The 12385-nt window shown below is 45.2% G+C and overlaps 1 protein-coding gene across 2 annotated transcripts in view; it reads right to left on the bottom strand.

Annotated features, from left to right (window-relative positions):
* The window catches only part of wdr5 (WD repeat domain 5), a 114029-nt gene that overhangs the window by 40058 nt on the left and 61586 nt on the right, over positions 1-12385 (bottom strand). Inside the window, exon 1 of one of the 2 annotated variants that reach the window (XM_048559000.2) lies at positions 1548-1672. The exons of the other annotated variant lie outside the window; for it this stretch is intronic. The gene's annotated coding sequence lies outside the window, so the exon portion shown is untranslated. Of the gene's footprint in view, positions 1-1547; positions 1673-12385 lie in introns of those variants that run through there. 2 annotated transcript variants of the gene reach the window in all.

Consider the following 12385-nt stretch of genomic DNA (forward strand, 5'->3'; position numbering starts at 1 on the left):
CTTTCTGAACATACTGCCACTGATATGGGATCTGAGGAACTCTCAAAGAGTGCCTCACTTTATCTGCATGGAATACAGTGTCACACTGTCTATCATCTCTCACATTAAGCCATCTCCTCGATCACTTGCAAGATCTGAGATTGGACATAAAATTCATGACAACTAATCCATGCTTCAACTGATAGCAGTCTCAGGCTACTGGCTTACTGTTGAGAAAAAAAAATACTGCCTCTTGTGGTGCAGAATTGTTAATACGTGTTGACTTTAAGTTCAGTAACAGGCAAATACAGCAAGTGACAACTCCCATATCAATCTATTACCAACAATTTCCAACGTCAACTGCTCCCAACTGCAGGTGGTTCACTCCATCAGACCTCCTGAATCCTTAGTCTAATCTGCACCAAATATTGAATCATCTTAGTGACCCATTCAGCTAAAGTGTGGGCAAAGTACAGTGTCAAGTGGACAAAGGTGTGGGGAAAAAAAAGTGATGTGCACATGCACACAAACTGGAGTTGATGGCCTGATTCTTGCAGGAGTGGCTACAGTTACAGGAATTTTGTTCTTGCTTTAATTTCTTTTTCTACAGCTTAGCTCTGCATCCTAACCAGGACTTGTCAACAGAGTATGTGTAGAAATGTGCACTGTACCAGAGGTCAGAGTCCTACTCTACGGTACAGGACCATCAGGACACAAAGTCACATATCCAATTTTATGGTACCAGCTACTGCTTTCTCTCAAGCCCTTATTCACAAATACACAGAAGTTTTGCAACATTTAAAGGGTATTAATACATCAGTGTGAACAAGGTAGGTAGGTGGTATTGGGTGGGCAAGGCGGCAGCTAAGCAGGGTGCTGACGTTAGGTCAAAGTGCAGTGCATAGAGAATACAGGTTTGTCTTGGAGTCAAATCCTGGGGAGACTGACATTCACAGGTGGAACTCTCGCAAGACCTGAGATTCTTTAATGCAAAAAGTGCCAAAGAAACACAAATACAGGGTGTACAAGGTAATGAGGGGCCTGAATAGAGTCGATAGCCAGAGACTTTGCCCCAGGACAGGATTGAGTGCCACGAGGGGTCATAGTTTTAAGGTGTAAGGAGGAAGGTATAGAGGAGACGTCAGAGGGAGATTCTTCACCCAGAGAGTTGAGAGCGCATGGAATAGTTTGCCAGTGGTAGTCGTGGAAGCGGAGTCATTAGTGACGTTTAAGCGACTGCTGGGCGTGCACATGGACAGCAGTGAATTGAGGGGAATGTAGGTTAGGCTATTTTATTTTTGGATTAGGATTATTCCACGGCACAACATCGTGTTTCGAAGGGCCTGTACTGTGCTGTACTGTTCTATGTTCTATTCGGCAGTGCAGTTAGATTAGCACTTCAACTAATTAATAAGGAATAGCCACAGACAGATAACGTGACTGGAGGAAATAAATGTCACAAAATAAAGAGGCTATTTGTCCAAATAAATGAGAATAATGCCAAAGAGGGCAAAAAAACACTAAATATTCAAATAGACAATGATGAGACAAAGAGACATGTAACTCACCCCCGTTCACATGAAAGCTTTTCCACCATCGACAAGGCACAAGTCAGGAGAATGATCCACTCGCCGGGATGGGTCCAGCTCGACACCATCCATCACCGACACTCAGGAGGAGCAGTCTGTACTATCTACAAGGTGCACGGCAGAGATTCACAAAACATCCTCAGACAGCACCTTCCAAACCTACAAGCACTTCCATCTGGAAGGGCAGGGCAGCAGATGCATGGGAACACCACAACCTTCAAGTTCCTCCAAGTCACTCGTCATCCTTGAGTGGGATACACATCACTGTTCCTGGGTCAAAATCCTGGAATCTCCATAATGAATTTTCGGTCAACCCATACCATGTGGATTTTAGTGGGCAAGAAGGCTTCTCACCATCACCTTAAGGACAACTAGGGACAGGCCACGAATGCTGACCCAGCCAGTGATGCCCACAACCCACAGATAAATTAAAACTAACCAAAGTTACTTCCACATTTCTCCTTGGAAATGCTATTTTTTTAAAACTGTGGGTGAATCCAGAAGTAGGGACATTTTTAAAATCAGGGATCACCCTTTCATGATATGGATGAGTAGAACTTTTTTTAAAAACTCAGAGTTCAGACACTTTGGAATTTTGTTTCAGATATAAGTGGAGGCAGGGTCATTGAATATATTTAAGACAGAGCAGGTAGATTCTTGTTAGACAGAGAAATCAACAGTTACAGGGTAGATGGAAATGTGGAATTCCAAAGACAAACAGACAACGATTTCATTGAAATGACAGAGCAGATCAGAGGGGTTAAATGGCCTACTTCCATTCCTCATTAGTATGCTCATATGCGTATGTTAGAAGGCTACACTGACAGCTGAAATTGACTGGTCAGCAAAACAACTAAACTTTAAAAAGAGACATCTGATGGAGTGTTAATTGCACAAAAGGAAATCAAATCCATTCCCTTCAGCTGAAAGCTGTTTATTAGCAGCTGGTAGCTCTGCCCCAAGCTCCTGTCAGCTAACCAAAGAAAGGGAAAAAGGAAAAACACAAAGTGGAAGTGGCGAAGTTCAAGACCTCTCAAGTAAACACGCAAGCACAGTGAAAGAAACACAGCAACAAGAAGCTCAGCAGTGTGAATTCACAGGCCAGGTGCAACACCCAGAAAACTGGAGTAGCAATGATTCTCTCGGTAGTGATTTGAATTGCAGACACGGCAAATCTGTTCACAGAAACACACAGTACAAAGTGGATGCCAAGCAGAAAGAGTACAGAACTAGACCACAAGCTCTGAATCTTTGTGGATATGGAAGTCAAGCCAGATGACTCAAAAGTTGCTAATTTGTCACTTTTTGAAGTGAAAAAGCAGAGTAGCCAGGATAACACCATTGGTGGTGAAACTTCTAGAGGCCACGTTATGGGATAAAATTAAATCACATTTTGAAAAAGGTGTGTTAATTTGGCATGGATTTACAAAGACCATAACACATAGTGAAAGTAAGGCCATTCAGCCCATCAAGTCCACTCTGCCATTTAATCATGGCTGATGGGCATTTCTACTCCACTTCCCTGCACTCTCCTCGTGGCCCTTAATTCCTTGCAAGATTGTCATAAAAGACAAAGATTTGCTGATGCTGGAGATTTGAAACTAAAACAAATTACCAGAGAAACTCAGCAACACTGGCAGCATCTGTGGACAGGCACAGACTTAACATTTCGAGTCGAAAAGCTCTTCATCAGAACTGAAGGCAGCTTGGAGAAAGTGGTATTTGTGCTGAAGAAGTAGTGGGGGACCGCAGGGAGTGTTTCCTCCAGGACATGCTGGTCCACTCCTCCTTCATTCCCAACACCACCTCACACTCCTACAGCACTTTGCCATGCAATCAGAGAAGGTGTAATACCTACCTGTTAATCTCCTCCATATCAATGCCCCAAGCACACCTTCCAGGTAAAGGAGCAACTTACTTACACTTCACACATTCTAGTATATTTCATTTGCTGCTCACAGTGTAGTCTCCTTTACATTGAGGAGACAAAATACAGAGTGGGTGACTGCTTTGCAGCTCATCTATGTTCTGTCTGAAAAATAACCCCAAGCTTTTGAACCACAATGTCAAAGCTTTCTCATAGCAAATCATTAGTAGTTAACCACTAGGCTGGTGACTACAACAGCATACAAAACTGAAAAAGTGTGTTGCAGGGGAAAACCTGGAATAGAAACAGTAAATGTTGGAAATGATTGGCAAATCTAGTAACCAGAGACTCTGGTAATGTTCTCGGGTCCCAGGTTCAAATCAAACCACGACAGATGGTGGAATTTAATTCAGTAAAAAATACCCTGAAATTTAAAACACAATGATGAATGCGTTGCCCCTGCTCATTGTTGTAAAAACCCATCTGACTCACAAATATCCTTTAGAAATGGAAAAGGCAATGTCCTTACTCTGGTCTGGCCTATTTGAGACTCCACATCCATACAAACATAGTTAACTTTTAACGGCCCTCTGGAATGGCCAAGCATGTCACTGAGTTCATCATCAGCTGACAAGTCTCAGACAAAGAACAAATACGGATGGACCAGCTGGCATCTACCTAGGCACAGGAAACAACAGAAAATGCAGCCCTGTTGATCCTGCAAAGTCTGCGTCAATAATATCTGGGAGTTAGTGCCAAAATTGGGAGAATTGTCTCACTGACTAATCAAGCAACAACCTGACAGAGTCAAACTTATGGGATCAGATTTGATGGACACAGCCAACATTATCCATGGGTATATCCAATCCCATCAACAGGACAGACCTAGCAGAGATGGCAGCACAGTGGTATATAGCCAGGAGGGAGTGGACCTTGAAGTACTCAACATTCTGAACACCACGAAGTTTCATGGCATCAAGTTCAACACAAATAAGGAGACCTCCTGCTGATTACCAAATACCATCCTCCCATTGCTGATGACTGTGCTCCTTCACATAAAACAACAGAGAAGCACTGAGGACAGGCAAACGTGGCCGGGTGGGGGAACTTCAACGTCCATCGCCATTTGGTAGCACGGCTACTGACTGAACTGGGGGGTCCTAATGGACACTGCTGCTAGATTGAGTCTGCAGCAGGTGGTAAGGGAGCAAGGGCGAGAAACATATTTGAGCGTATCCTCAGCAATCTGCCTGTGCAAACGCATTTGTCCACAACAGTACTGGAAAGCGTGACGATCGCACAGATTTGAAGGGACAAAATCTCATCTTCACACTGATGATACCCTCTACCATTTTGCATGATAGGATTCCCTTGCTAAATGGGAAGGACTTAGAACACATCTAGAAACTCGTCAGCAAATATAATCTGCAACCTCGTGATCGAACATATACCCATTTGAGCATTACCATTAAGCATGAGGACCAACCCTGGTTCAACGGAGAGGGCAGGAGGGCATGCCAGGAGCAACACAGGCATACCTAAAACTGAAATGCAACCTGGTGAACAGACAGAAGTACATAGAACATTACAGCACAGTACAGGCCCTTCAGCCCTCGACGTTGTGCCGACCTGAAGCCCATCTAACCTACACTATTCCATGTACGTCCATATGCTTGTCCAATGACAACTTAAATGTACTTAAAGTTGGCGAATCTACTACCGTTGCAGGCAAAGCGTTCCATTCCCTTACTATTCTCTGAGTAAAGAAACTACTTCTGACATCTGTCCTATATCTTTCACCCCTCAATTTAAAGCTATGCCCCCTCAAGCTCGCCATCACCATCCTAGGAAAAAGGCTCTCCCTATCCACCCTATCTAACCCTCTGATCATTTTATGTCTCAATTAAGTCACCTCTCAACCTTCTTCTCGCTAACGAAAACTGCCTCAAGTCCTTCAGCCTTTCCTCATAAGACCTTCCCTCCATACCAGGCAACATCCTAGTAAATCTCCTCTGCACCCTTTCCAATTCTGCATCCTTCTTAGAATGCGGTGACCAGAACTGTACGCAATACTCCAAGTGCGGCCGCACCAGAGTTTTGTACAGCTGCAGCATAACCTCTTGGTTCCGGAACTCGATCCCTCTATTAATAAAAGTTAAAACACTGTATGCCTTCTAAACAGTCCTGTCAACCTGGGTGGCAACTTTGAAGGATCTGTGTACATGGACACAGAGATCTCTCTGCTCATCTACACCACCAAGAATCTTACCATTAGCCCAGTACTTTGCATTCCAGTTACTCCTACCAAAGTGCATCGCCTCACACTTGTCTGCATTAAACTCCATTTGCCACCTCTCTGCCCAGCTCTGCAGCTTATCTATGTCTCTCTGCAACCTACAGCATCCTTCGTCAGTCTCCACAAATCCACCGACCTTAGTGTCGACTGCAAATTTACTAACCCATCCTTCTACGCCCTCATCCGGTCATTTATAAAAATGACAAACAGCAGAGGACCCAACAGCGGTACACCACTAGTAAGTGGTCTCCAGGATGAATATTTCCCATCAACTACCACCCTGTCTTCGTCAGCAAGCCAATTTCTGATCCAAACTGCTATATCTCCCACAATCCCATTCCTCCTCATTTTGTACATTAGTCTATTGTGGGGAAGCTTATCGAACGCCTTGCTGAAATCCATATACGCCACATCAACCGGTTTACTCTCATCTACCCGTTTGGTCACCTTCTCAAAGAACTCAATAAGGTTTGTGAAGCAGGACCTACCCTTCACAAAACCGTGCTGACTGTCCCTAATCAATTTTTTTTTCTAGATGATTATAAATCCTATCCCTTATAACCTTTTCCAACACTTTACCAACAACTGGAGGTAAGGTAGTACAGGAAACAAGAAATAGAGCTGGATGAACACAGCAGGCCAAGCAGCATCATAGGAGCAGGAAGGCTGACGTTTCCGGCCTAGACCCTTCTTCCTACTATCTCTAGTACAGGAGACATATACCAGAGCATGCCATGCTTCTACTCTAGCTGCTCCACTGAAGTCAAAATACTAGTATCAACCTGACAACATAAAAAATTGCCCAGGTACATTTTGAACACAAAAAGCAGAACAAATCCATTTACTGATCAATCAGTCTGCTCTTGATCATCAATAAAGTGATTGAAGGTGTCATCAACTGTGCAATCAAGCAGAACCTGCTCAGTGACACCCAGTTGGGTTTCGTCCAGGGCTACTCAGCTCCTGACCTCATTACAGCCTTGGTTCAAATATGGACAAAAGAGCTGAATTCCAGAGGTGAGGTGAGAGTGACGGCCCTTGACATCAAGGCTTGCATTCAACCAAGTGTGGCATCAGGGAGTCTTAGAAAAAAACTAGAATCAACGGACATCGGAGTCAAACTCTTCAGTTGTTGGAGTCATACCTGGCACATAGGAATATGGTTGTGGTTGCTGGAGGTCACTTTCTCTCAGGTACTGCAGGTACTCCTCAGGATAGTGACCATAGAACATAGAACAGTACAGCACAGAACAGGCCCTTCAGCCCACAATGTTGTGCCGACCATTGATCCTCATGTATGCACCCTCAAATTTCTGTGACCATATGCATGTCCAGCAGTCTCTTAAATGACCCCAATGACCTTGCTTCCACAACTGCTGCTGGCAACGCATTCCATGCTCTCAAACTCAAGACCCAGTCATTTTCAGCTGCTTCATCAATAATCTTTCATTCATAACGTCAGAAGTGGGGATGTTTCTTGATGATTACACGATGTTCAGCACCATTCCTGACTCCTCAGGTATTGTCCATGATCAAATAAATGCAGTAATACCTGGACAATATCTAGGTTTGTGCTAAGTCACAGGAAATAATATACAGGTTGTTCAAGCATCAGGTAACGACCAACTCCAGTAGGAGACAATCAAACCATTGCCACTTGACTTTCAATAGTATGACCTTCACTGAATTTACGACTACGAACGCCTTTGGGGTTTACCAGAAAGTGAACTGGACTCCTCAGACAAATACAATGGCTATAAGATAAAGTTAGCAGCGAGGAATCCTGAAGTGAGTAACTCACCTCCTGACTTCCTAAAACCTGCTCACTATCTACAGCCACATGTCAGGACAGTGATGAACCTCATTACTTGCTTGGGTGAGCACAGCTTCATTAACAATTGAAGCCTGATACCATCCAGAACAAAACAGCCTCTTATTGGACAAGGGTCTGAAGAAAGGTCCAGACCCGAAACGTCAGCATTACTGCTCCTCTGATGTTGCTTGGCCTGCTGTGTTCATCCAGATCTACACCTTATTGTCTCAGCCTCGTATTGGGATTACACTCAAACATTCATTCCCTCCACCATCAACATTCAACCGCTGCAGTGTGTACATCTACAAGATGCACTACAAAAATTCACCAAGTCCAGGAGCCTTTCCAGGCTCATGATCCCTACCATCCAGAAGGACAAGGGCAGCAAAGACATGGGAACATCACCACCAGCAAGTTTCACTCCGAGCCACTCACCACCCAAAGTTGAAAATATATTGCTATCACTTCAGTATTGCTGGGAAATCCTGGATTCCCTCCCTAGCAGCATTGTGGGTCCACCCACAGCACATGATTGCAACACTTCAAAAAGTGAGCTCATCACTCAAGGGCAATTAGGGATAGGAAATAAATGCTTGCCTAGCCAGCAAATGCTCACATCCCACAAATGAATTTCTAAAACCAGTAAGAGCTATGAATTAAGGAAAATGATGGTGCTTATATTTTAGATCTTGGCCCATTGTCACGATTATGACTTTGAGGACAGGGCAGGCAAGTGCATACTAGAAAAACTTGGAAACACCGGCACTGTGTCACATTTTGGGGGAGGGAAGGGTTAAGAATAAGGAGGAGAAATATGCACTTAAATAGTAAAATTTTGAAGAGTTCAAAAAAAAGAGGCTGAAGTGTTCCAAGACACGAATCTCCAAACAGGAGGACAACCAATTAAACTTGATAGTAAGGAGCACCTACCACTACCTCAACTGGTGCATGGTGGACATTGATTACATCAAGTATTACAATTTAGCAAGGAATGAAGCGACTGCAAGTGTTTGTATCTTCAGGAGAAAGCAGTCAAAAAGCCCATCACATTACATCTGCCTTGTCACACTTTGCAGGTACTGAACTTCACCGATATAAACTGAACAATTCTAGTATGAAAATTCTTTAGTAGTTTCATCACTCTGACAGATGATCCTCTCCCAAAGCCGTATCCTCTACAGAAACAAACAATGAGCCCAAATAAAACCACAACAGATGACCAAAGAATCATCAGGTTACTGCACTAGATCATTTTATACAGGAGACTGTATAAAATCCATTTTGCAGACACTAATGCAGGGGGCTCACGCTATCCAACCTGAAGCTGAGTCTAGCCTTTTCAAGATATCATTTAATACACCCATCAACCTATCTCCATCTTTTTGACTTGGCCTGTTACAGCTCCACAGATGCCGTAGCCTGCATTTGCCTCAATGTTCTTTCTTTGAAAGGTTATGAATACAAGGAAGATATTTATCAAAGCATCACAGCTAATCCTGTATAAAAACGGAAAGAACTGTGAATGCTGTAAATCAGGAACAAAAACAATCTAGCAACTTTGTTTTTACAGCTAATCCTTCCCCTACCCAAGGTTTTTGTACAAATAGACAATGGATAAGAATTCCAAACTGTTTGTCCTCTCCTCTCCCAGTCTCCAAGACAGAGGCCTTGAGCCCAATTTAATTTCTCCTGATACAAAACCTGAAAGATTGTAACAAAAACTGAAGCTGCTGGAAAAGCTCAATAGATCTGGCAGCATTGTTGAAGAAAAATCAAAGAGTTAGCGTTTCTGGTCTGGTGTTCCTGCCCCAGAATGCTGAGTTCCGAGGAAGGGTCACTGGAACCGATGTGTTAACTCTGTGTTTTCTTCATAGGTAGCAGGATTGGTTGACAGTGGTTAACACAACACACAATATCCTGGGGTTTATTAACTGCGACATCAAGTACAAGAGCAAATGGTGATGCTGAACTTGCACAGAATAGTAGCTCACCTTCAGCTAAACAGCTGCCACCAGCTTGGAGCCTCACATTTTAGAACAAGGTGACAGTGTTGAAGAATGTGCATGCAAGATTTCACAAGAAATGGCTCCAGGGATGGTGTACTTCATTAACAAAGTCTGATTGGAGAAATTGGGACATTCCTCCTTGCTGAAAAGACAGCTAAGGAAGAAATTAGGAGTCAAACTCATGAAGGGTTCACAACAGTGTAGACAAAATCTAATCCCACTTGTGGATGGATTGAAAATGAGAGAGTATGGATTCAAGTAAACAAAGAGATAAAATTGCAACAGAGAAAGTTTTAATGTGCAATGAGTGGTTAGGATCTTGAATGCCCCACCTGAGAATGTGCTGGAGGAAGGTTCAATGAAGGAGTTCCAAAGAGAATTAGCCTGTACCTGACAGTGAGGGTTGCAGAGAGAAGGCAGGAGAATAGCAGCACCAAGTGAACTAATCAGTGAGGCGGCATCAGCCTAATACGCCGAACCCAGCCCTCACTGTCCTGGCAGGGCAGGGATTGTCTGAGACTGGCCTCAAGGACCTGAGGGGGTCACAGTTCGAGTGTAAAGTGAGAGAGTGTGGACGGTGATGGGGAATAAGGTGGGTTCCAGCCCCGCCTGTGATCCGCTGGGGCGGTGAGGAGAGGGGAGCCGGGGGACACCGAGCCTGTGGTGGATCTTGGAATGGGACTGGGCCCCAGGTAACCGGCGTCCAAACCCTGAATCCAGGCCCAGGCTGAGCCTAAGGGCCTCCACGGCCGCCGTTGTTACTTGCCTCCGCCGCTCTCCCCGTGCAGCCTGAGCCTCGGCCTGCCGCCGCTGCTCTCCCCGTGCAGACTCGGCCTGCCGCCGCTGCTCTCCCCGTGCAGCCTGGGCCTCGGCCTGCAGCTCCCGCCGCCGCACTCCCCGTGCAGCCTGAGCCTCGGCCTGCCGCCGCCGCTCCTACTGCTCGATGTGGCGGGAGCGCTCACTGCGCTTGCGCCGCGCCAACCCCTGGCCAGTGACAAAGAGCCGAAAAGGCCAAGAGAGCACAAGCAGTCAGAGACTCCAGCCGCAGCGCCCCTCTGGAAGCAGACCTCCCTAACAATAACGGAGACTGCGAGTGGCCAGCCTTGGAAAGGCGATGGAAACAGCTTGAGGAGTAAACTATGGATCATTTGCAATGTTTGGGAAGGAGAGGTGGGGATTGGAGACTCGTACTGAGGAAGGGTCGCTGGACCCGAAACGTTAACTCTGATTTTTCTTCACAGATGTTGCCAGAGCTGCTGAGCTTTTCCAGCAACTTCTGTTTTTGTTCCTGATTTGCAGCATCCACAATTCTTTCAGTCTTTATTGTAGAACCAGCCCATAGACAATACAATTGCTCGGTCACCTGCTGTGTTTAACCTGATTTTGGTTTGTTTTAAAAACAGTAGAAAGTAGAAGTGATGTCTCTGTTTGTGTGTCCATTGCGAGGGATGATGTGGAGGTAGGTGCCAGGGTTGGACTGAGATGGACAAGGTCAGAAAACACACACCCGGTGCGGCTTCCTCTACATTGGGGAAACCAAGCGGAGGCTTGGGGACCGCTTTGCAGAACACCTCCGCTCAGTTCGCAACAAACAACTGCACCTCCCAGTCGCAAACCATTTCCACTCCCCCTCCCATTCTTTAGATGACATGTCCATCATGGGCCTCCTGCACTGCCACAATGATGCCACCCGAAGGTTGCAGGAACAGCAACTCATATTCCACCTGGGAACCCTGCAGCCTAATGGTATCAATGTGGACTTCTCGAGCTTCAAAATCTCCCCTTCCCCCACTGCATCCCTAAACCAGCCCAGTTCGACCCCTCCCCCCACTGCACCACACAACCAGCCCAGCTCTTCCCCCCCACCCACTGCATCCCAAAACCAGTCCAACCTGTCTCTGCCTCCCTAACCGGTTCTTCCTCTCACCCATCCCTTCCTCCCACCCCAAGCCGCACCCCCAGCTACCCACTTACCTCATCCCACCTCCTTGACCTGTCTGTCTTCCCTGGACTGACCTATCCCCTCCCTACCTCCCCACCTACACTCTCTCCACCTATCTTCTTTACTCTCCATCTTCGGTCCGCCTCCCCCTCTCTCCCTATTTATTCCAGTTCCCTCTCCCCATCCCCCTCTCTGACGAAGGGTCTAGGCCCGAAACGTCAGCTTTTGTGCTCCTGAGATGCTGCTTGGCCTGCTGTGTTCATCCAGCCTCACATTTTATTATCTTGGAATTCTCCAGCATCTGCAGTTCCCATTATCTCTCACATTATAGTCCAACAGCTTTATTTGAAAACACAAGCTTTCACTCCTGACACCTGAAGAAGAAATGAGGCTCCAAAAGCTTGTGTTTTTAAATAAACCTATTGGACTACAACCTGGTGTCGGGTGATTTCTGACGTTGAGAGGGAACGTGCAGTGTCTAACAAAATAGTAGATGCTTTTAAAGACCATTGGGCATCGTAGGGGCTGGGGCGCACCTTCAGAAAATAATGTTATATTTTAATTTTGATCAGTTTCCTTTTGTTTTTGTTACAGTGCCCCATCAGAGTCTGTCTAAAGTGATTGAGATTTATTTTAAAAGAGTCAAAAGTAGAAGTGAAAGTTGAAATCCATTTGAAGCTCCATTTATACAGCAAATAAGATGTCCTACTTGAAAATAAACAAAAAGGTCAATGCAGTGTTGGATCTCAAAAGTTGAACATCAGGTGATACAATGTCCATATTTGAGTATTGGGTACAATTCTGAGCCTTTGGAGGCAATTTTTTTTCCTCTCAATCCTGGAGAGGATGTTGTTTCACTGACTAGGCCACCATTTATTACGCATTCCAGTAGC

This window comes from Stegostoma tigrinum, chromosome 29, assembly GCF_030684315.1.
Source record: "Stegostoma tigrinum isolate sSteTig4 chromosome 29, sSteTig4.hap1, whole genome shotgun sequence".
Lineage (NCBI taxonomy): Eukaryota > Metazoa > Chordata > Chondrichthyes > Orectolobiformes > Stegostomatidae > Stegostoma > Stegostoma tigrinum.